Genomic DNA, 24,691 nt, shown 5'->3' with positions numbered 1-24,691 from the left:
GCACCATCACACCTGGAGTTACAGATACACACCCATCGCCATGCCTAGGGTGACAGGTGCACACCTACCACCATGCTAAGGGTAACAGGTACACACCTACCTCCGTGCCTGGCTTTTATATGGTGCTAGGGATCCAAATCCAGGCCTCATGATGGATTGTACAGCAAACACTGGAAGAACCAAGCTATCTCCCCAGCTCCTATCTTAAAATCCTTACCATCTTTTTTTGAACTATTAGGTTTTGGCTTTTTGAGGCAGAGTCTCTACGTAACCTTGGATGTTCTGTAACTTGCTAAGTAGATAAGACCCACCCACCTCTGTCTTCCAAATGCTAGGATTAAAGGTGTTCGCCACCACACTTGGCTCAACCTGTTTGTTTTTGACATTTAGAAACTGCCATCTTTTGAAAGAAAACACCAAATTTAAGAGGGGAAAAAAGTGTAAATATTCAAGAAAATATGTATGTAGATAAACAGCAGTTCGGCACAGTAATTTACCCGAAGGCTAGCATGTGGTGGGCATTCAGTGAATGGCTCTTGATGACTGAGCTCTGCTCAGTGTTGTAACTCGCTTTGGATGTGACTGTGTACAGACCCCCACCAAAGCCATGCCTTGTACAGCAGCGGTGGCATGTCAAGACAGGAGTTTACAAAAGTACTACCAGAAGCAAGCCACCAAGCTGCCTCCACACCTGCCGCCTGCTTGTGGGTAGTGTCTTTTGGTGGATTTAACTGCACTAGCCATGGATCATGAATTCTCTATCTGGTAGAAAATCTGCCGTAATGCCTGGCATGTCATCAGCATAAAAGCAGGTAAAATGGAAGCGGCAAAGAAAATTCTTTCTTTTCTCTGACTGGCAGTTTTCTGGCAGATTTCCTCCTACTTTTCAATGATTTACTTGAATATCTCATTTGCTTGTCAAAGATACAGGCAACGGGTCTTCCTTTCAACAATTATCGTGAAATATTTCAAAAGGCAAAGAGACATAGAATCAAATTGGCTAGCACCACTCCAGGCATGGGAAGACACAAAACACTGGAGCTTAAATAGTTGTCAGAGCAACTCACAAGGGGAAAGGCACTCCGGAGCTGTGTCCCCTATAAACCTGGGTGCATTTGCAGTGCTGAGAATGGAATCTGAGTGGGGTTCCTGCAGTCTAATGAGTGTGTGCGGAAACACTGCACTATGGGAAGGCCAATTGTAGACAAGCACCACAGTATCCGTGGTGCTTGTTAATAACACACATACACGCACGCGCGCGCACACACACACACACGTAGAAAGAGGGGGGAGGGAGAGGGAGGGAGGGAGGGAGAGAATGTGTTCTCCCTCACCTGCACCTATACCACTTGGGAACTGTGTCATCTTGTGAAGCAATAACTTTCACTTATGCTCCATGCTGCCTTGACAGCAAGTATCCGTTAGATTAGTAAGTGTGTACCTATGACTAGCAGGGCAGTTGAGGAATGATGAGAAATGTAAAAAGGGTCTTCTGTGTCTAACATCTAACAAAGAGCACAGGCTCTTCATGCCTCCACCTCTGTAAGAAACAGCTCCTCTAATCCACCTCCACCCCAGAATTCCACATTTAAATTGTTATCAGTGTGCACCAATTCACGGACGGATCTCTAGTGTCTTCCATGTTACAGATCACAAGGAAAGGCGTAGTAGTATTTCTCTGTGCAGTGTTCAATGCTGTGATGCATTTAGACCATTAGATGCAATGTTTTAAGTTGCATTGCACCACAGAAAGGCTCTGGATAGAGGCACCAGGCAACCAACAGACTATTTTAAGGAATGAAATTTACTTTCTATAATTTGAATAGGCAGAGCCGAGTAAAAATAACCTCTGCTAGAGACACACCCACCTTCCTGCAATGACTTTTAAAAGGCTCACAAACTAACAGACAGAAAAAGACAAGTATTTTTGTGTCTTGTAAAGTTTTAGTTTTCAGACTGAATTTATATTAAGCAGAAAAAATCTAACACAGAAAGGAGGGGGCTGAAGAAAGGGCTCAGCGATTAAGAGTGCTGCTGTTTACCCAGGACTCGGGTTCAATTCCCAGAGCCCACACAGTGGCTCACAACCATTTGTAACTCCAGTCTCAGGAGACCCAATACCTTTTTTTTTATTTGTTTGGTGTTTTTGTGTTTGGGTTTTTGGTTTTTTTGAGACAGGGTTTCTCTGTGTAGTTTTTGTGCCTTTCCTGGAACTCTGTAGACCAGGCTGACCTCGAACTCACAGAGATCCGCTTGGCTCTGCCTCCTGAGTGCTGGGATTAAAGGAGTGCACCACCACCTGGCCCAATACCCTCTTCTATCTTCCCTGGGTACCAAGCACATAGGTGGTACACATACATGTAATTGAAACACTCATATGCTTAAAATAAATAACATTTTTTAGATTAAAAATAAACAAACAAAATGAGAATGAACAACCTAAAATTTTTTCTTAGGAATTTACAATAAGCAAAGAAATTTAAACTAGAAATAAAATATTTCTAATTTAAGAAAAACTTCTTAAAATACATTCCTCTAATGAGATGAGATGGCACATTAGCCTACATAAACTCGGATAATCAAGGAGCTAAAACTCCTGCTGGTTTACAACTGAAGGAGTAATGCCCCTGAAAACTGGTCTCTTGTACAGTGGCGTTTGTTCATATTTAATATTTACATAGAATTCCTCTCAAGTTTATTTTTCTCAATAATAGGAATTTGTCAAAAGAAAATTGACAAGAATAAAGATCAACCCTGTGACAATGCTCAGATACCATTCTAATCATGGCTAGAATTGATGTGACAAGTCCAACAGCTGGCTAGACTCATATTCTTAATGGAACTCAATTAAAACACTAACTAATGCTGACAAATTGGTTGTTTGCTAGTCTTTCAAAAATATTTTGGTTTTGCTTTCTGAGTTGACCTTGCTTTCAAAGTTATTTTTACATCCACTATATATAGACTCTCCCATTCTAAGATGGATTCATTTCTGTGCTTCTTATAAATTAAAGCCTTATATATAACCAGCTAAAAATTTTCAAAACATTGTAAGGCTTGTTACATTATAAATGTTTTAATCATTGAGACAATCTGGACTAGTATGTGGGTTTTGGAGTCCAGTTGTTACACAGAAATGACAAGAACTGTTCCAAGAGGGTAACTCAGCTGCCCAGGAAGAGAAACAGGAGCTGATTTTCACAGCAGCTGGCCATGGCATCTCATACTAGAAAGGCCAATGTGCTTACTGCCATGGATGTTACAGCCTCTTGAGCTAAGCATGGCTGATTCTGCACATCTTACCAATGTACCTCCTATCTTATAAAGATTGTGTACTTAATAATTGTTTATTAATGGAAAAAATGAAGACTGACTCTGCATGAGTCCATACACCTGATATGAACAACAAATACTAAACACAATGACCTGGTGATGAAGCCAGACTTCCATGTTCCCCCCTCTATTGTCTTACCCATGTCTCAACACAACAGTTGAGCTTTGAAATAGAATACATGAGATTTCTTCTTATCTTATCGCTCAAAGTATTTAAAAAGTATGTACTTACAGGCAGACATTTAATAAAGTATCACTTCACCAAGGCCATTCTTGAGAAAATCTGGCATTTACTCTGTGTTTTCCCAAGATGTTCAGAGGGATACAAAGTAGGGCTATTACTAGTGGATTGCTGCCTACCTTGACTCATGCTAAGACATCAACAAATCCATGTGGGGGTCCTCTTTCCCTCTTGGCCTGTCAGCCATCAGACTGAAAGGGGGAAAAGGCAGAAGGGGCAACAGAAAGCTTTATATGTGGCCCATGAGCACAAACAGAGACAGCTCAACTTTCTTCCAGAGTATAAGGAACATATAGATTTGGGGATCCTGGGGACAAACCCTAATTTGTATTAAGTGGCACGGTCCTATCACAAGGCTTAGTACGTGGCAGTAGGATCCTATAGCAGAACTCCTAGCACAAATCTTCCAGCAGAAATCTGTGCCAAAGTTCAAGCTAAAGATGAATCAACCATCTGGTTTAGAGACAGACATCTGGTTTAGAGACAGCTTTCAGATAAGGTTAGTCCTCCAGGCCCAGGGACATTCTCCAGATAAGGGCAGGTAGAGGCAGGAAGTTCTGCTGGAGGGAGGGAGGGAGTCCCATACTGTCTAGCTATTGAGATAAGCTCTCAGACCATGGGGAGGCTGCAACCTCTGACCAGCCAGCAATGTCTTCCAACAAATTCACTTACTAGTGTGAATATTAACACAGTGAAAAGTGGCAAAGAGAGAAAAAACAAGTCTCAGTATTATGAAAATACTTTTGACTTCATGGTTCCTTGAAAAGTCTATAAAACCCATTGCCCCAGACCAAATCCCATTTGATTTGATCCCATCACAGCAATGGTTTTTGAAGCTCCATCTATCTTTTAGTGAATGATGTCTGTAAACAACATTAACATGGAGTGCATGAGATGAACAGAATCTTTACCTCACTTTCATAATGGATCAACCAGCCCCTGGTTAACCCTTAACCCTGTCTCTGAGTCTACATCCTCAGTAGTCAATAATGAAGCACAAAAGTTTTTAAATAATTATACAGTAGTATATATGTAAATATATGCATAACAGTATATGTACTACAGAAGATCTATAGGAATATCTTGGAGAATGGGCAGGGCATACAGATATCCATCAGTCTCAATGAGAGTTCAGAGTTTTTAATTTGCTTCACAACAGATTCACCCAGAAGTCCAACTCACAAAACTCCAGTTTCCCTGAAACGTGTTAGTTAAGTAAGTGGGATTCAGAAAAGTGCAATGGCATTAGAAAGAAAGCAAAAGCTAATTCACAGAATGTGTTAAAAAGCCTTTGGATCTCAAATGTTATGTATTGACTAACAGGCTTTCTCAAACTCATCATCTTTCCATCATCCCTGTGCATAACTAGACACATGATTGAAACATTCTAACTATGCGTTATTAATTTCAGCACTATCTGGAAAGTTCACAACAACTGTGAAAATAAACTTTTAAAAAATTGCATGTAACTAATCAATATGTTCTTCACTCCTCACTAACAATATAACTAGAATTGACCAAGAAATATTTAGTTGGTTATCATAGTTTTGACCAGATATTTCTCTCTTGTGCTCAAATACAAAAGCAAGCACTTGGGTCAACCAACCTCCTAGTTTAGAGAAATCAAAGACAGGAGTTTCTGGGGATGAATGCTAGATATGTGCAAAACCATATACAAAGTTCTGCTACATATGGCCCAGTAACCATAGTCCTGAGTACATAGCCAAAAAAGATGAAATCAGTGTCCACTGGGCATCTACATCCCAGACTCACTGCCATACTCTGAATGACAGCCAAACCATGGAATTATATTAGGTGTCTATGTGGATGAATGGAGAATGAAATCATGAGTCACACATGGAGTATTGTTTATAGAAAAGAGTAAAATCTTGTTATTTCAGGCGACATGGACAAAACTGGAGAACATCATAGTACATGAAATAAGTCCAGCATAGAAAGAGAAATAGCACATGCCTCACTGATCTCTGGAAACTTAAAGCACTGATGTCATGGAAACTGTACATAGATTAGTATGCTGTGGATATCACTCTGTATAAATAAACACTGATTGGCTGGTAGCCAGACAGGAAGTATAGGCGGGACTAACAGGAGAATTGAGGGAACAGGAAGGCAGAGGGGGAGACTGCCTGGAGCAGCCACCAGGACAAGCAAGGTGCAAGGTACCAGTAAGCCACAAGCCACGTGACAAAGTATAGATTAATAGAAATGGGCTAAATATAAGAGTAAGAGCTAGACAATGATAGGCCTGAGCTAATGGCCAAGAAGTTTAAATAATGTAAGCGTCTGTGTGTTTATTTTATAAGTGGGCTAAGAGAATGCCAGGACTTGGTGGGACCCGGAAAGAAAAGCTCTCCAGCTACACTAGTATTTGCCAGACACTGGAAGAGTAGGAAAGGGATGATAAGAGAAGATGACTAATGGGCACAGGGTTACAGTTTGGTAGAAGGAATAATGAATTGTTCTGTAGTGCAGTAATACAACTGCACTGGACAACAATTAATTGCCTATTTCAAAAGAACTATGAGAAGATTTTGGACATTCAAAAATTAGAGATGATTGGAGATACCTCATTCCACCAGCATAAATTGTATATACATGCTGAAATACTGCAGTGTCAGATAAATATGGACAGTAAAATATTTTTAATATTTAGAAGAAAAATAAATTAACAGTCTTCAATATTTCATGTTGGGAGCAGACGTCTCGGGAAGCTATGCACTCCTTAACAAAAGGCATAATTTTTGAGGCACAAATTATTCTTCTAGAAAGTGGACTAAGGCAGACATGGTGGCACCAACATAGAATCCCAGCATACAGGAGAACAGTCAAGGACAGGGATCATGAGTTTGAGGCCAGCCTCTGAAAGCCTGTCTAAAAACTTAAAAAGGTGGGTGGGGGGAGACTGGCTAGTATGCAGAGAAGCAGATATTGGCTCATAAGCCAAGTGTGAGTCGATGTAGTTAAAGACCACTCCTCTTCCTCTCCCCATCTCTCGTTTCCAGAACAAAACAATTAAATAGTTTACATAATGTGAAGTGAGAGAGCGTGGTCTCTAAACCTCAAGTCTTTAGCAGAAGATGAGGTCAAAACCCAGAAGAGAGAATCACGTAGCTCAATGGACACATAATTGCTTTTCTCTCCTGTTGTATCCTTGAAGAGAACTTTATCACCAGAAGCAGGTTCCATTTAAGGTCCATAAGGTGGAAAGCATTTGCCTCTTAAATTAGAGACCCTGCAATTTCACTGTCTCCTTCCTCCCATCCTGCGGTCCTGAGAAAACATAATTCTCAGAGGACAGTATGTCAATCTCTGCCAAGGAAGACTCTATAGACCTTCCAATGAGACGCAGTTTGAAGGCATGGAATCTAAAGGAGCTGTCCTATTGAAAGGAGATATATCAAAGAATGGTCAAAGATGAAGAAGATGCAAGGATTAACCCAAAGACACATGGGGTGGAAACCTTCAGAGAAACAGAGCATGGAAATGATGTTCTGACAGTATCAAGAGGCAAGCCCTTAAACCTCATATGATAACTGAGGCCAAGAGGAAATTAGAGAAATTCCTCAATAGAAATGCATTGACTTTCATCAAAACCTGCTGTGGACATCACTCTGTATAAATAAAATGCTGATTGGCCAGTAGCCAGGCAGGAAATATAGGTGGGACAAGCAAAGAAGAGAATTCTGGGAACCGGAAGGCTGAGTCAGGAGATGCTGCCAGCTGCAGTCATGAGTACCAACATGTAAGATACTGGATAGCAAAAAGCCTGCCACAGCCATACAGTTTGTAAGCAATGTAAGTCTCTGTGTATTTACTCAGTTGGGTCTGAGCGGCTGTGGGGCTGGTGGGTGAGAGAGATTTGTCCTGACCGTGGGCCAGGTAGGACTGGAGAAAACTTCAGCTACAAAAACCTTTCAATGGTTCTCTAAATATCTGTAATTTTCCAATTTGGTTTATAAAGTAAATTAAGAAGTGCTGAAATGCACTAACAGGAATAGAATAGCTGATTTAAAAAAAAAAGTATTCAAATCAAACACCTAAAATGTAAAACAAAGCTTTCATGTATTGTTAAAATGGTCATACACAGTGAATGCATCAAGATACGATTTCAGGGCTGGAGAGGTGGCTCAGTGGTTAAGAGCATTCACTGGCTGTTGCTGCAGAGAATCCATATTATAGGATTTTATTCTCCACACCCACATGATAGCTCATCACCATTTGTAACTCCAGTTCCAGGGAGACACGGTGCTCTTTTCTGACCTCCATGGACACCCGTACACATAAAAAATAAAATTAGAAGAAAAAAGAATCTGGTTTCAATCTAGAGAATATTTCCTGACCCATGCCTTGTTCTTTTTTGGCTAGTTGGTTGGTTGGTTTGGGGGTTTTGGTTTGTTTGCTTGCTTGCTTGCTTGCTTGATTTTCAAGACAGTGTTTCTCTGTGTAGTCCTGGCTGTCCTGAAACTTGCTCTATAGACCAGGCTAGCCTTGAACTTAGAGATCTTCCTGCCTCTGCTTCCTGAGTGCTGGCTTGACCTGTTCTCAGGAATGCATCCTCCCTACCTTCCACCACACCCTGTCACTCCTTAATTGTTAAAGGTACAGAAGCAGGATGGTACAGAAACCTGAATTTGCAGTAGGCCAACTTTTTGAAGATGCACAAATATCCACTTACTACATATGAATGCAGGGATATACACATGTAGAGGGGTTTCCAGCTAGAAAGACACATGTTGGTTTCATGAAGGGGATCACATCTGGGAGAAGTTGCAAGAGTGGGGGATGAGGAAAGGGCAAGAGTCGAGTCTTCAAAGGAAAGACTGAAAAGAAATTGGCAAAGAATTGACAAGGTCGTTCCAAGAGAGGGAATGCTGTGTCCTGTTTATGGTAGGCCCTGTGCTTCTGGATTTATAACTAACAGAGACCCCCAGTGAAGAGAATCCAAGAGGGAAAGGCTGACTTGTTTTAGATTCTACAGATTGAGGGCCCAGCAATTACCAAACACATCCAGAGATGCTCTCTGTAATCCTCCTGTCTGTTTAAAACTGATAGCCCATCCCCTGAGACCTACATAGCAGGCCCAAGGAAACTGGTTTTACATGATCATGTAAATGGAAAGGAAAAATAAAATAAATGAACAAAAAAATAAGAAGATGTAGGCTTGGAGTATTGGAGTTTACATATTTAAAGACCCCAACTGACCACATGGTCATTTATTGAAATCCAGTTTTCAAACAAATTGAAATATATATATATATATATATAATATTATTAATTAATATATATTAATTATATTTAATTGAAATATATACATAATTTACAAAACCTTTGGTATATGACAGAAATTATTAATAATTTGAGGTATGCTAATATGCTCATGTTTTATCTTCTAGTTATACACGCTAAAATACTTACAAATGAAATAATACAATGCCCATGACTTCCTTCAAATTAATGTAGGAACAGGAAATGAGTAGAGTTAAAGAGGGAACAAGATTGTTGTTAACTGGGAATTATGGACAGATACACAGAGATTCATTTTAATGCCTTACCTAGTTTTGCATACTTTTGGTGGTTTTTAGGTTAATCACTTTGCTTACGTGTTTATTTACTTTGGTCCTGAGGATAGGTGCTAGGTCCTCACACATGCTAAGCATGTCCTCCATCACTCAGCTATAAGCCTGGCTTCCATAATAATTCTGAAAGCACTAAGGCCTTTAAACTTAATTATCCAACCAAATGGAAGTCCTTACAGATATATTATAGTTTCCTGAGAGGTAGATTCAAGGATGATTTGCACAGTAAATGGTAACTAAAGAGGACTATCAAGGTGATCAGTGGGAGCCCTGGAGGGCATCTGACTCATTAAGGAATGAGTCTGCTTAAGGCGGCATTGACAGGAGGAGAGAAGGTTTGGGGAGTCATTTTGAGAAAGTGTCAAAATTTGCTATTGCTTGACTGTAAGACACTGAGCAGAGGAGGGCTAAACGATGACTCAGAATGCACAAACCTGGCAGATTTAACTCAGCTGTGTAATGAGGAAAAACAGGTAGGTCAAGAGAAGAAGTCATTAGGGAGGAGTTGATAAAAAATACCCCGAGGCAGTATGAGAACTTAAGGGACCAACTGCTAAGGAGCACAAATTCTTTAGCTAGGCAGGCATAAAAATAATAACTAGTCAAATGTGTGACTTACTTGTAAGTACACTGTCATGAGTTAAACTTACTGCAGTGAGGTAACTGAGTAAAGTGAATCAGCTGAGTGTGAAGGAGGCCGACCTGTAGCCCCACACTCAGGAGGCTGAGGTAGGAGAACTGAAGGTTTAAGGCCAGTGTGGGTACATAGCAAGACCCTGTCTCCAACAAGAATAAAGTCAATTCTTAGAACTAATGTAAAATAGCCTTCCTTAATAGCAGTAATTTTTACACGGTTTATCCATTTCATCTAATGCCAAAAACCTCTGTTTCTTGTTCCTTTAAGTAATCTAAGTAATCCTTCATTTATATCACTCCCAATGTCTCTGTTCCACTAAATAGTAAAAAGGGAGAAACATCACAGATGCCCAATAAACACCAAGGCTTCTGGGCAGTCTCCCCAGTTACCATCAACAATACTGGATATTACAAAGAAATTGCAGTGTCACAAGATCATATGAAAAGGAAGGGAGATCTTCTTGGGAAGGCTTGTCAAATAAGGTAACATCAGTATCGTCCTAAACCCAGCCATGAAGTGTATTAAGAGACATCGAAAATGCTGAAATAATGTCTCTTGAATTTCACTGATGAAATGAGACAGTTTTATAAAACTAAAACTCTATAATAACCATAATACTCACCAGTGTTTAGCATGTCTATCCTTGTGAAGTTTGACCTTGATCGGTTTTTTTAAATGTTTCTTTTTTTCTAAAGAAACAAGATCACCCCTACCCCCATTCTCCCACTCTAATCCCCGCATGTGCCCTCCAATGTGTCCCCATTACAACTTCCCATCTTCTCATGTGTTTGCTTGTCAATCATCCATTAGGTCCAATGAGTGGTGCTAATGTGACTGTGGGTGTTTGCTCATCCACTGGAGTATAGCAAACCTACCAGTTGCCACACTCTCAAAAACCGATGATTCTTCTTTACCAAAAACCTATTGCTTGCTCATAAGCTTCTCAGTAAGGCATGGGGCCTGGAGAACACATCACACATCTATAAACCTTGGCCATTTTTAATGTTTAGAAAAGCTTAGTCCCTACATCCTTTACCTGAGCAAGTGACCTGCAGCCAAGGAAATCACTCAGATCATCTCAGACTTCCCATAAGAATTGGAATGCTGTCTCAACAAACAATAAGAAGCAGAAAGACGCACTTCTGTGGCCCCTTTGTTCTTCTCCCTCTTCACTTACTAGGTCCAAGCCAATTCATCATGTTAATTAACCACTATCACTAAATCCCAGACTTTCTCTGCAGCTTGGACCCAAGACATTATCTAAGGCCATCATCGCTCACTATTTGCTGTCAAATAAATGAGGAACTGCACCATTTGTTTGAACTTCAAATAAATACACAGCCAGGGGTCATTTAAATTGATAATGCTCCAATTCTGAAAAACAATAAGGACGAGCCAAATTGTGTGGAAATCACTGTGTTTGGAACACTGGACTACCCTATCTCCTGCCACTGGAATGCTCACCTGTGACAAGCCTTCCTCACTGGCTCCAAAGAACTGCCAGAGTGAGCCTGGCCTCTAAGAAAGAGGGAGAGGAAAGGATGTTGGGGAATCCTTTATCATCTATCAAGGGGCCATAAGCAGAATCTTTCTTTGTCTAGCAGAGAATGTGAAAGATAGTAAGTTCTTCTTTACATAGAAGATAGTTGGGGGTGGGGGACTGGAAAGAAGGCTCACTGGATAAAGTGCTTGTGCATACATGAGTACCTGAGTTCAGGTCCCAGCGCCCACGTTAAAAGCCAGGCAGCACACACTTGTAATCCCAGTGCTGGCAGGCAAAGACAGGAAAATCCCAGTGGCTCACTACCCAGCCAGTGAACATCTGATCTCCACATACAAGGGCATGCACACCCACATACAGATGTGCATACACACACACACACACACACACACACGCACACGCACACGCACACGCACACGATGGTTGACATTTTTGCTTTTATCACACAACTAAGTAGGAAAATAAACAAGCCATAAAGATCAAAGCAAAGGGAATGAGATGGAATTCATCCCAGAGCAAATTCTTTAGGCACCAGATGAGGAGAGAAAAGGTAACTGGAGCAGACAGCTGTCAGGACAAGGAACACTGTGGCTCACTGTTGACTTTGTGACCATAGGTTCATGACTCACAGTCATCTAAGAGAAAACTTCCTTTGGAAAACAGGAACTGCTTCACAGGAAATGCTTCAGGCATCATTTTCCCATTCAAGGAACCTTTTCACACTTTGAGCTCATTGCTAAGATTCTTCTCCATTAAAATGTCTTCCTACGGAGTCTTACCTTTCTGGAATAAATGTCAAACTCCCTAACTTCATTCTCCAACCATTTGAGAATAATCCATAGCTTCCAGTTTCTTTCCATAAGACTTATTATGGTGCCTGAAACATTCCACCACAGTTATCTTTCTCTCATATTAAACTGTGTAACCCTTGAGGCAGGAGATGGTCTCCTTCACCTTTTTTATGCACCCCACCAAACCTTCTCTGTGTTGAGGACAAACAAGAGCTTGAGAAAGTCTATTTCAGTGCAAAGAAATATGTTATACTTTTTGGTGATGGTGAAAGCAATATCTCTGAGCACACAACTGTTGTCCCCTTAAGGCAAGTATCCATTCATCACTCATCCAACAAATAGTCTCAGAAAATGTCAGCCCACCAAACAATAAAAAATGCTAAACATTTTTTATTCATTCGATTCTTCCATTTAAATGTTTTCCCTAATGTAGCACAAATCTCTAAAGGTCTTATTAATAAAAATCAAACCTGGAGTCAGTTATTGGGGTGAAATGCTGGAAGATCAGAGCAGCAGAACAAGCCACAGCTACCTCACCTTGCCAATTCCTCAGCTGATCCTGTTTGCTCAGACTGGATGCCTCTGAGTCCAAATGGATCTCAGCTGAACTGCTGCTGAAAAGCCTAAAAGCTTAACCAGGCTCTAGTTCCTCGTCCTCACGCCTTAAATACCTTTCTGCTTCCTGGGATTAAAGGCTCTTGTTACCACTGCCTGGCTGTTTCCAGTGTGGCCTTGAACTCACAGAGATCCAAGTGGATCTCTGCCTTTGGAATGCTAGGATTAAAGGTGTGTGTGTCACCATTTTCTGGCCTCTAAGTCTATCTAGTGGCTGTTTTGTTCTCTGACCCCAGATAAGTTTATTAGGGTGCACAATATTTTGGGGAACACAATATCACCACACCCTAACTCCCTTCCTTTGACAGCATTACTCATTTTCTGTGCTACAAGTAGTTTTTCTTCCCCTTGTAACAATCCTAATTTGACCTTCGGATCTAATATTTTAATATAACTGGACAGTTTTCCTTGACTGAAAACAGGGCCCCAGGTACTGTGGCATTTCCAAACATTTGGCTGCTAACAGAACGGTTACAAGTCCAGTAAGACAGGAACTTGCCCTTGAAAAAAAATCAGAGTTTATAAGAAAAGACAGAGTAGTCAAAAAAATTAAACCCTAATAAGAAAAGACCTTGAAGAGAAGAATAGCAGTCCATAAGCATTCAAAGAAATTAAGTTATTTGGTAAATGACTTGTAATTTAATGATGGAGAGATTGGTTTACTTAACTCTTATTTACATCTATGAATTTCTAGGTGTTCAATTTGCATAATTAATGAATAATACTTACTATGTATCAGGTATCATTCTAAATACACAAAGGTATATATAAAAGTAATTTCTTCTTTCATTAGCCCTCTAAACAGTGTCCTGTTTTACAGATGGAGAAACCAAAGAGAAGGAAACTTAAGTAATTTCTCAAGGCTAAGAACCGACTAGTGGCATGGTTGATGATCATCTTCTGCAAACTAATTCATTCTCAGTTTCTAACCATTAGAGTCTCCTAAGTCAGGAAACAGGGTTCCCATGTGCTGAAATTTTCCTGTTATTTTATCTAATCTTTTGAGAGAAATTGGGCCAAACCATAGAAACACAAAATATTCTCTAGAATACTTGGTTTGTTATCCCCATGGTGATGAATTTTGGTCTGTGCAGTTCATACCCCCACACTTCAAGAAGAAAAGATTGCTTGTGGCTCTTTTGTACTTTACAGAATCAGGAATATGGTCCGGCCTCTCTGAATGTAGATTTGTTAATTGGGTGAAACAAATGAACACTGTTATGCAGAGAATAACAACTGTTCTGTGTTCTCTGGCCCTTGCTCTTGCTTCACAGAGCAAGTGACTGTCATTTGCTCCAGGCATAACACATCTAAAATCGTTCACAAAAATCCACTCACTACATTCCCAAGCACCACTTTGATAGGGCGCATTTCTGATTAAAAACCAACCTCCATGTTACTGAATAGAAAAATTTTACACAAAAATATCGAATGACACTCGTGAAACTGGCCAGTTTATACAGACTTTGATAAACATAAACCCCTTCAATTTCTATGAACAATTTATGATGGTAAATACAAGAAGTAAAAGAATCAATTATATATGATCTTACATTAAATGGTATGAGAAGAATCAAAAGGAAAATGTTACAGTAGCTTGGATCTGAAATGGCTCAGAAGGGCCCATTTGTTGAAGGATTGGTCCCAGGACTGTGCTATTGGGAGGTGATGAAACTTTAAATACATCAAGTTGGAGGACTAGTCTTCAGTACACTGGAGATGGTATAGCACATAGCTTTTCTCTCCAGGTAAAACATGAACATCTGGTAGCCATTGTGGAGCTAAGATAACCTTGGCCCCTTAGTCATGATAAAGTAATAAGCAGAACAGCATAAGGATAGCTCAACCTCTGGTGATAGCAATGGCTCTATTTATACTCCTTAGTAGAAGAGAGAGAGAGAGAGAAAATTTTGACTTGGGATTCCAGGCTTTTGTGAAACCATTTCCTTCTAATTGAAATATTCCCTCCTGGAGGGGAGACAATGGCTTCTAAGAATCAGGAAGCTAATGAGACCTACTAGACAGAGGAAACTCATGAAACTTACAGTACCCAAAGGTACCCTCCCAAGGCTGTAACAATGGTTGGAGAATGAGAATACTCTTTGGTGGAACTGCCTGAGAGTTGACATTGAGTTCCAGTGATGCTGCTTTCGTGAGCTCATCACCCATCTGAGTATGGGCTTTTTAGCGATGCAGCTGCCTTTGGATTGACCGTGGTCCTGTAAGCAACTCCAATAAATTAATTGGCTTGGCAAGCTAGACTTGAATGAAATCATCAGTCTGTCACTGATGCCCTACCTGAGACAAATAGGCATTTGTTTGCATCTATCCAGGAAAAGTCACGCAACACAACTGGCACCCAAACAAAGACCCACATAACCAAAGAAAAGTTGCAATGAACATGTGTACATCAATTACAATGGATGATAAGACATGCAACTGAGGCTCTGTAGGTAAAGCATTCACCAGAGTAATCTAACAAGCTATATTTTTCCTGTGGGGATGGTATCCCACCTTTCTACAGTGGCAAATGCATTAACCCTGCTGTGGGATAAGACATGTTTGTAGCTGATACAGGAGGGTTAGTAAATTGTAACCTTTCATATCCCAGTTATGAATAATCCAAGGACCTAAGGTGTTAGACAATCTGGAACAGTGCTCCAAGTTTGTTTTCTCGCATTACTGAAGCTTAAAAATATGAACTCTCATGAGAACATGCAAAGCAGAATCAAGCTTTACTCGGAAGAATTACAGAAAAGGAGAAATTAAGAAAAATTCAGAGAAACTCTCAAGAGTGGGAGAGATTTCCATGAGAGGAAAAAGATGTCAAACTTCCTTGCCTAGGATTTTTATGGGATGAAAACTGGACAAATGGTGAGGTAAAGGCTGTGCGACTGATTTACTCTCTGGGCTATATTGGGCCAACTCAGTAGAATGCCCACACACTCTACAAGTTTTCCTGCCAACCAGGGAGGTGATCATGAGCCTAAACACGACCTCAACATGCACCAAACACCCAGCTAGGTGTGGTTAAAGTCCCTCTCTGCCATCTCTGACTTGTGCTGGCAGATACTAATTTTGACTGTCTGCTAACTGTTAACTGGCTGCTGTTGCTGCCTCTGACATTGCAATGACTCAAATGTTGTAAATGTATTAAGCTCTCCTTGTTCTCACATTTACATGATCTACTTATGACTCTATCATGGCAGAGTTAACTCCCTCACAGCTTTATATTTAACGCCTTACCTATGGGGTCTGCTGGGGTGGTCACTTAAGTAGAAGGTTCTTATTAGAAGCCATGCTCACTTCCAATTTAGATGAGTAAAAATAGCTGCATTTCAGAGCAAGCCTAGCTGGAAGGGCAATAGTGCTTTCCATTTGTTCCTCAAAAACTTCCGGCAGGGGACACCAGCCTGCTGTCACTGGCCCAAAGCCCCGCTCCTCCTCTTATCTGGTCCCACTTGCTGTCTCATACCCCACTCACAGCTTTAACTCTACAGTCTGTTCTCACTGTTCAACACGTTATGCCCTTGCAGCTCTCACCATGGGCCCTTTTCTCTTACCAGATATTGGAAGCCAGTCCCTGAATCCCAACCCAGGTTGAGCCATACAAGAGTGAAGCATCCTTGGGGAAACTCAAGGTGACCCTCTCTCGATCTGTGGTACAGAGCGGCGTGCCTCCACCAGTGAGATGTACATACTATGTGAGTACAAGCAGGAACCCAAATTGACTGATGGACCAGAGAATATATCACAGTCTCTAAAAGTAACACATACGGTTTAGGATCCTAAGTGGCTGTGGTGTCAGATGCATGGAGGGGACAATGAAACATGTAACTGAGGCTTCGCAATCTGCCCTGACAAAGAAAGACTTACAAGGAAAGGAATTGTTCATGTTATCCTTCATATTAGCCTCCAGTTTGGAAGACAAGTGAAAAAGGGAGGATGAGAAAGAAGTGGTGGCTTGCCATTTCTTACAGACACAAAAGGAAAGAGAATAAAAAAATTTCTAATTGGTTAAACATCCATTCCTGAGATCAAAAACATGGAACTCATGAGTAGAATCAGTCAGTATGGAGGGAGAAAGTGAGAAATAAATGATGTATGATGTGGGGGAGCCCAAAACAGCTCGACCACACAGCTGCCATGACAGGCTAAGGGACCCAGACACAGCTTCTGTGACAGGCTTACTGGCAGGCAACACCCGGATCCAGGAAATGCCAGAGATGGGCCAGCATCTAAGGGGAAGCAGCTGACATCCCAAACATTCCAACCCTTAGATAAGGTTAGATAAGATGGCCAGATGTTCCTAAGCCTAGTACACACCTATTTCCCTTTTATAGACACCCCTAGACAAATGTCAGCCAATCAGGATCCTGGACCCTGGAAATCCTCTCACCCCAACTTCTGCTATGATAAAAACCCTACCCTGCCCAAGCCCAGGGCTCTCTGGTCTCACCACTGTGTCCGACAAACAGAGACTAAGCTCCAAGACTGAAATAAAGGCTCTTTGCTTTTACATGTGGGATTTGGTCTTCATGGTGGTGTTTTGGGCGTCTCTGAGATCTAGGCATAACATAAACTCTCAGTGTCAGTGAGACCCTTAATACAGAGAAAGAGAAAATCCATGACTCAGCATGTACACAGGAGCATTAATGAAGGATTATATAAGAAACTATGATGAGGAGGAAATTCCATATCTAAACTGCTTGAACTGTAAAAAGCATCATTTAAACAAGAAATAAAAGAAGCCCTCATAACCTGGTTTATGAGGCAGTGGGACATGGGATGTGAGAGTGAATGGGATAAGTCTGAGTCCCAAAGATGTGGAGATACTGGGTAACTGCTCAAACACCCTTAAGACAATACAATGAAAATGTGTACCCAGTGAACTGGCTCAAATAGTCCTTTAGGGATATGTGGTTATAGCTAGCTGGGGTCACCATGAGTATCAGGGACTAGAAGACAAGAGGAACATCATTACTAAGGAGACTGGGAGTGAGGGAGAGGACATTCTGTGCCTGCTCACCAAGCCTAATGAGATGGGTTTGCTGAATAACTAAGGAAGAAATTAATTCCCAAAGGGCTTTTGTTACTTTACTGAGCCACAGGTGGGATATGATCTTGATAACGTAGAAGAGGTTATGGTAGATCTGAATGGCTTAAACATTTAAACTGGAAATTACACAAAGGGGTGTGTCCAGGACACCCACTATCCAATGTGACAAGGTTTGTGTAAAGACAGAGTTCCGCCGGGCGGTGGTGGCGCACGCCTTTAATCCCAGCACTCGGGAGGCAGAGCCAGGCGGATCTCTGTGAGTTCGAGGCCAGCCTGGGCTACCAAGTGAGCTCCAGGAAAGGCGCAAAGCTACGCAGAGAAACCCTGTCTCGAAAAACCAAAAAAAAAAAAAAAAAAAAAAAAAAAGACAGAGTTCCTAGGATAGATTTAAACACCAAATGCTGTGTAGTGAGCCTCAGGAAAGCTTTAATGACTAACCATCAGTTCACCAAAGACATAAAAGAAAGAATAGAAGACAGAATGGTACAGTTAAAAAGGATTGTTTGTCCTAGAAGTGGGCAATTATTCCCCCAGAATATTCTGTGTATATTTCTCTCCTACAAGAAAGTATACTGGAGGTAGAGACTGTAGTCCCAGCCCAGGATTCCTTCAGCATCCAAATATGGCTGAAAGAGTGATAATGGCCATGGCATTGGACCAGAGTCTGTGCCTGAACAGCTGGTGAGAGCACAGCCATGACCCAGGCTGAGCCAAGCAGTGCAAGGCAGCCCAGAGGAAACCATCTAGGGTGGAGAGATGCGTAGTGATCTCATAGTAGTGCCCCAGGATGAGGAAGCAAGACAGGTTATGTAGAACAAGTGGACTGAAGAAGGCTAAATATGGCTCTGCCTCCCATTCACTCTATTCTATTCCACATTGACCTTTAATTGATCCTTTAATGCTTTTTAAAAGGACCTCCCTACATTTAGAAAAGTATAACTCTAGCTGCTAAATCCAAAGACCAATTGGCACTTGCTTAAAGTGGACAGGCCTTAAGATACCCTGCCCTCTCTAAAAAAGGTTTCATTACATAATGCCCTCAAGTGTCTTGGGTATGCTACAAATTTGGAAACACATCTAAAGGAAAAGTGAAAACAGATGTTAAAGATGCTGAGTGAAGGCACTCATCTGAGTGGGAAAAGGCACTCGCAGAATCCATAAGTTATTGAATAAAAATCTTGGTGCCAGGAATAGGTTACCCCTATTCTAACTACCTCTCTGTTGCTGTGATAAAAACACTCTGATCAAATGCAATTTAGTGGAGGAAAGCGTATGTCTCATCTTACCTTTCCAGGTCACAATCCATTATTGGGAGAAGTCAAAGAAAGAACTCAATGCAGAACCATGGAGGATTCTGCTTGCCAGCTTACTCTATGACTCAGTCTCAGGCTCCCTACTTAGCTAGATTTCTTGACTCAGAACCACCTTATATCCATTAACAATCAAGACAATCCCTCATAGACCACGTGAAAAGAAAATTACTCAACTGGGACTCTTTGCAGGTGAATCTAAGCTGTGTGAAGTTGACAGTTACATCTAAGTACTGGCCCCTGACTTCTCACAAACCATAGAGTTTTGTTCCTACTGTTGGTTAATGCTGAGATGGAGAGTAAGTCCCTATTGCTGAAGACATTGCACATTTTGGTCTTAGAATATTGCAAATTCAAGCTGGAACTAAGATGAAAACTCCCTTCATAATGCCTGGCTTTTACAGTACTGGAAGTCCTATGCAGGTCATTTGGGGAGAATTGTCACCAAACACCCTGCTCAGTTATGGACTCTACATACTGCACTACCAACATCCCAAGCAAAATGTGTCAAATTGCCTTCTAAACATTTGTGTTTACACCACAGATTGCTGCTGCTGTTGTCAGGTGTGACCTAGGGGGAAATTTCTCTTTGTTGCCATGAGTGGTTGATATATGACTCATTCCTGGTCAACCTGCTAAGAATATATGACTGGTGTTTCTATGCATAGTGACTCAGTGTTTAACCACAAATGGAAGAACATTCCAAGACATCTATATTGCCCCCACCAAAAACTCAGGGAATATCATGAAAAGATGGCAGAAAGGGTAGCAGAGCTGGAGGAAGGGCACATTATTAGGTAAGTATCTCCTCTATATTGTAATATCCACTCCTGTGGGGAGTGAGACAGGATTGGGAAGCTAATGAGACCCAAGAGACTCAAGGAACTCAGAAAGGTAGGAGTCACAAGGCCTCTCCCTGAGATCATGTAAATAGTAAACAATCTCTAGAGAAAGGAAAGACTCTTCTGTGGATGGAACTGTGCTGTGGGATGGTCTGTATGTCAAATTGCTCTGATTGGTCAATAAATAAAACACTGGTTGGCCAGTGGCCAGGCAGGAAGTAGGTGGGACAAGGAGAGAGAAGAATTCTGGGAAGCGGAAGGCTGAGGTGGAGAGACACTGCAGCCGCCGCCATGACCAGCAGCATGTGAAGATGCCGGTAAGCCACCAGCCACGTGGCAAGGTATAGATTTATAGAAATGGATTAATTTAAGCTATAAGAACAGTTAGCAAGAAGCCTGCCACGGCCATACAGTTTGTATGCAATATAAGTCTCTGTGTTTACTTGGTTGGGTCTGAGCGGCTGTGGGACTGGCGGGTGACAAAGATCTGTCCTGACTGTGGGCAAGGCAGGAAAACTCTAGCTACAGAACTGTCTACAAGTCACAAAGGGAGCTGGGATGCAGCTTTCATGAGTCCTGATGCATCCTGGGCTGGGCTTTTTAGTGATACAGCTGCCTTGCATTATACATGTTCCTTTGAGGCTTCATCCATGCGTCTATAAGTAAGCCCAATAAATCATTGGTTTGTAAAGTTAGACTCGGGCAGAACTGATTCTTCAGTCTGTCACTGATGCCCTAGATGGAGTGAACAGAATTTGTTCATGTCTCCCCAGGAAAAGTCAAACAATACTGTTATTACCCACTTGTGTGCCCAAGCCGCATATGATCTTGAGAGGTACTAGAATATACAAGAAGCAGACACTTCACTGAAGGCTGAACTTCATAATTCATGATGGGATGGCACTTTTTGGTGATGTAGCAGTGTTTGCCACCATTGCAAGTGACCACCCCCCATTTGCCTTTGAGCTCACTGAACACATTGGCTCACCAAATTGGCTTTGGATGGGTCATTTCTCTGATATATCACAGGTGACAAATGTTCATTCATCTCTCCTGAGGAAACATAAACAGGAAGTTGTGGGCGGCTGGCCCCTCTGTTCTTTCTCATTTATTTACTGTTCATGACATAAACAGGTTTACTCCACCACAATCTACCACGTCACATGCCCAGAGTAATGGGCCAACCAACCACAGCAGGACACATTGAAAACTGTGAACCATGATGTCTTTTCTTTTTATAAGTTGATTGTCTCAGCTCTTTGTTTATGTCACAGAGAGCCAACAAGTGCAGACATTTAATAAGGTCTCCTTTCCATAATATGCAAAGTTTCGGTCAATAAGGAAAGTTTTAAAATGCCAATAATTTGAGCAAGAGATTTACTGAAACCAAATTAAATACCTGGATATATAATATCCTCAATCTCACACACAATGTAAAATGAAAAAAGTACAAGTAAGAACTTATCATCCTCCATCTGATTGGCAGAAACATCATGGTGCCTTCTACTACCCACAGTAGGAAAGAAGATAGAAGCTGGTACTATCAGACCTAACAAATAAAATGGTAAAATGGTGCACTATCTTAAGGAAATCAGTCACTTGCCTCTTCACTATTAGAAATAAATAATGAAAAATAAAGAAAATACGTAAGCCCTCCAAACTGATGCCATTTACATATGTATGCATACATGCGCGCGCGTGCGTGCGTGTGTGTGTGTGTGTGTGTGTGTGTGTGTGTGTGTGTGTGTGTGTGAGTGAGTGAGTCAGTGTGGGGTGTGTGTGTGTAAATTCTAGTTAAATTGATCATTGATAAATGGAATTTTTGAGTTTTAAACTTAAAACTGAGTTTTAAACTTGTGAACTGGAATAAGGAGCTCCCACTTGGTATATCAGTCTGAGAGACTTCTGGAAAAGCCTTGCCCAAAGTGCTTCCTCAAGAATTATCAAGGAGGAAACCTTCCTACCACAGGCAGAGGGAGCAACAGCATTGACTACAAAAGCAGGTAGAGCCACATCCTGCAAACCCACAACCTCCACCCTAAGTGATCTGGGCTTGTACAGTTTGAAAGGATTAGAGGGAGTCATCTAAGTAAGAAAGGACAAAGAATTGAGCTAAGGCAGGGGCCAATGACTGATTCCTTCAATAGAGCAAATCAAGAGACATCAAGATGTTTGTCACTATGGATGTGGCCCCCACAGAAGCACACAGCTGGCTCCTAGACTTCTCACTTGGAACAGTGGCTGAAGACGGTACTATTTCCTGTACAAGGGATGAAGTTAGCCATTGCTGTAGGCTTGATTCTTGGTTTTTTTTTTTTTTTTTTTTTTTTTTTTGAGACAGGGTTTCTCTGCGTAGCTTTGCGCCTTTCCTGGAGCTCACTTGGTAGCCCAGGCTGGCCTCGAACTCACAGAGATCCGCCTGGCTCTGCCTCCCGAGTGCTGGGATTAAAGGCGTGCGCCACCACGCCCGGCGTAGGCTTGATTCTTAAGACACAACTCCTGGTCTGACACCAGGGACTAGTGAATATTGCCCATGTGACCCTGGCAAGAATACCGAACGTATGCTTGCCTCAACTTCCTCGTCTCTACACTAGGAATGACAGTCATGCCTAGCTCCTAATTTGCTATCTTAGAGCCTAGAACCAGGCTGGCACAAAGCAAATGCTCCATGAGTGGTAGGTTAATTATTATTTCAAGGTATATGGAATATGTACACATGTTTAAAATTCACAGCGATGATTTCCTAGGCTCACATTCATGCTCATGACAGCCAACAATGTCCCTATGGGGATAAAAGTCAACAAATACTTGTGAAAAGGAGTCCTTCCCTTTTCTGACTTCCTATGTCCACAGGCAGGAAGCCCCAATACTCGCTTGAACAAAGGCTCTGATTTGAATGGCATATTTAAGGTGATTAAATACCATGGATCACTGTCATTCCATGTTCCTCTCATGCTTTTCTACTGCCTTCTATTTCTACTTCCCCTCAAACGCTTTCTCCTCACTGTTTTGGGGCACATGTTCTCCCTGTTTTGACCTCAGAACAATCAGAACTAATATTCAGCCAGCCACTCTGATATGGATCTGGCTTTCATTTTATATACTACATTTTCCTAACTATTCCACTTCCAGAGAAAACAAAAACAAAAAAAAATTTAGAGTGTGGTATTAGAGACAATTACCTCTTACAACTTTTATAATAAAATGAGCATGGTGTGTGTGTGTGTGTGTGTGTGTGTGTGTGTGTGTGTGTGTGTGTGTGTATTCTTCTTGGATGGATAATAAAATTGAGCTTAGGACAGAATGAAATTTACTTGAGAGTTTCAGAGTTAAAAATACATAACACTAGATAATCATGACAGAGATTTGTCCTTTATTTTCTGTAGATGAGTTCTATGTTTATCAGCTACAAGCTTCAAGATCATTTCTTGTTGGAAGACAATTCTCCATGGCATTTCTGTACATCACACCAATCTAGATCTGCAGTTTTGTGTTCTGTCTTGTTTTTGCCTATGTGGTGGTGAGGATTGACTTGGGTTTTCACACATGCTACAGAATACTCTGTCATGGAGCTGTCTTTATAGCCTTCATGGTGCACTAATTGTTATGCTTGTTAATGTAGTAAACTGTTCTGGAAGATAATAATCTGCATTACTCTGAGGTAGATGGAATATTTTTTTGGTTGCCCAAATACTAAAACCACATATGCTTCCAAGACAAATACTAGTCAGGTTTGCTAGCAGCCAATAATAAGACTGGAGATTCCAAGGTTAAGGTTCTTCATCAGAAACATAAACACATTATCAGAAGCATGTGGCAATATTGTGTTCCCCAAAATATTATGCACCCTAATAAATTTATCTGGGGTCAGAGAACAGAATAGCCACTAGATAGACATAGAGGTCAGAAAATGATGGCACACGTGCCTTTAATCCTAGCATTCCTGAGACAGAGATCCATCTGGATCTCTGTGAGTTTAAGCCACACTGGAAACAGCCAGGCATGGTGACTTATGCCTTTAATCCCAGGAAGTGATGGCAGAAAGGTATATAAGGCGTAAGGACCAGGAACTAGAACTGGTTAAGCTTATAGGCTTTTGAGCAGCTGAGAGGCATCCAGTCTGAGGAAACAGGATCACCTGAGAAACTGGCGAAGTAAGGAAGCTGTGGCTTGTGCTGCTTCTCTGATCTTCCAGCGTTGACCCCAATACCAGGCCTCTGGGTTTGTTTTTTATTAATAAGACCTTTTAAGATTCATGCTACAGAAGCACTCACCAGAACACTGCTATATCACCCCAATATAAGCTCTCAGACTACATATAGTTTCCATGCCTCAATTCTCTTACATGCAAAATGGAGAAAGGATGCCTACTTCACAGCCATCATATGTTAATTAAATTTACAAATGAGATAATACATACATAATACACAATCTGTCCATACCTCATAGCTAGACTCAAATACTGTTCAAGACAGCAGTACCAGGTGACTTTTGGCTGCCTCTCCCCTCCATTAAATGGCCTGCATACTGGCTTAGTCTTCACTAGCCACTCGGCATCACTGACACCAAGGGCCATTCTTTACATCAACAGTGTTCATCCTCCAGACAATGACTTGGCTAGCTTTCTCTCTACTCTTTTGTTTTTAAAATAGAGTATCACGTACACCTCACTGGACTTGAAATCTCTATGTAGCCTAGGAGGACTCGGTCTACATTTCTGTTCCTTTCTATTCCCTTCCTTCTAGTCATACACACATACATAAAA

General features: G+C 41.3%; 1 protein-coding gene across 2 annotated transcripts in view; it reads right to left on the bottom strand.

Annotated features, from left to right (window-relative positions):
• Gask1b (golgi associated kinase 1B) overlaps window positions 1–24,691 on the bottom strand; it is a 54,961-nt gene that overhangs the window by 9,270 nt on the left and 21,000 nt on the right. The gene's annotated exons all lie outside the window — the stretch shown is intronic.

The sequence above is a fragment of the Peromyscus leucopus genome, chromosome 6 (assembly GCF_004664715.2).
Source record: "Peromyscus leucopus breed LL Stock chromosome 6, UCI_PerLeu_2.1, whole genome shotgun sequence".
NCBI classification, from domain to species: Eukaryota; Metazoa; Chordata; class Mammalia; order Rodentia; family Cricetidae; genus Peromyscus; species Peromyscus leucopus.
The sequence above is the reverse complement of the archived record's forward strand: the minus strand, read 5'-3'. Positions and strand labels throughout refer to the sequence as shown.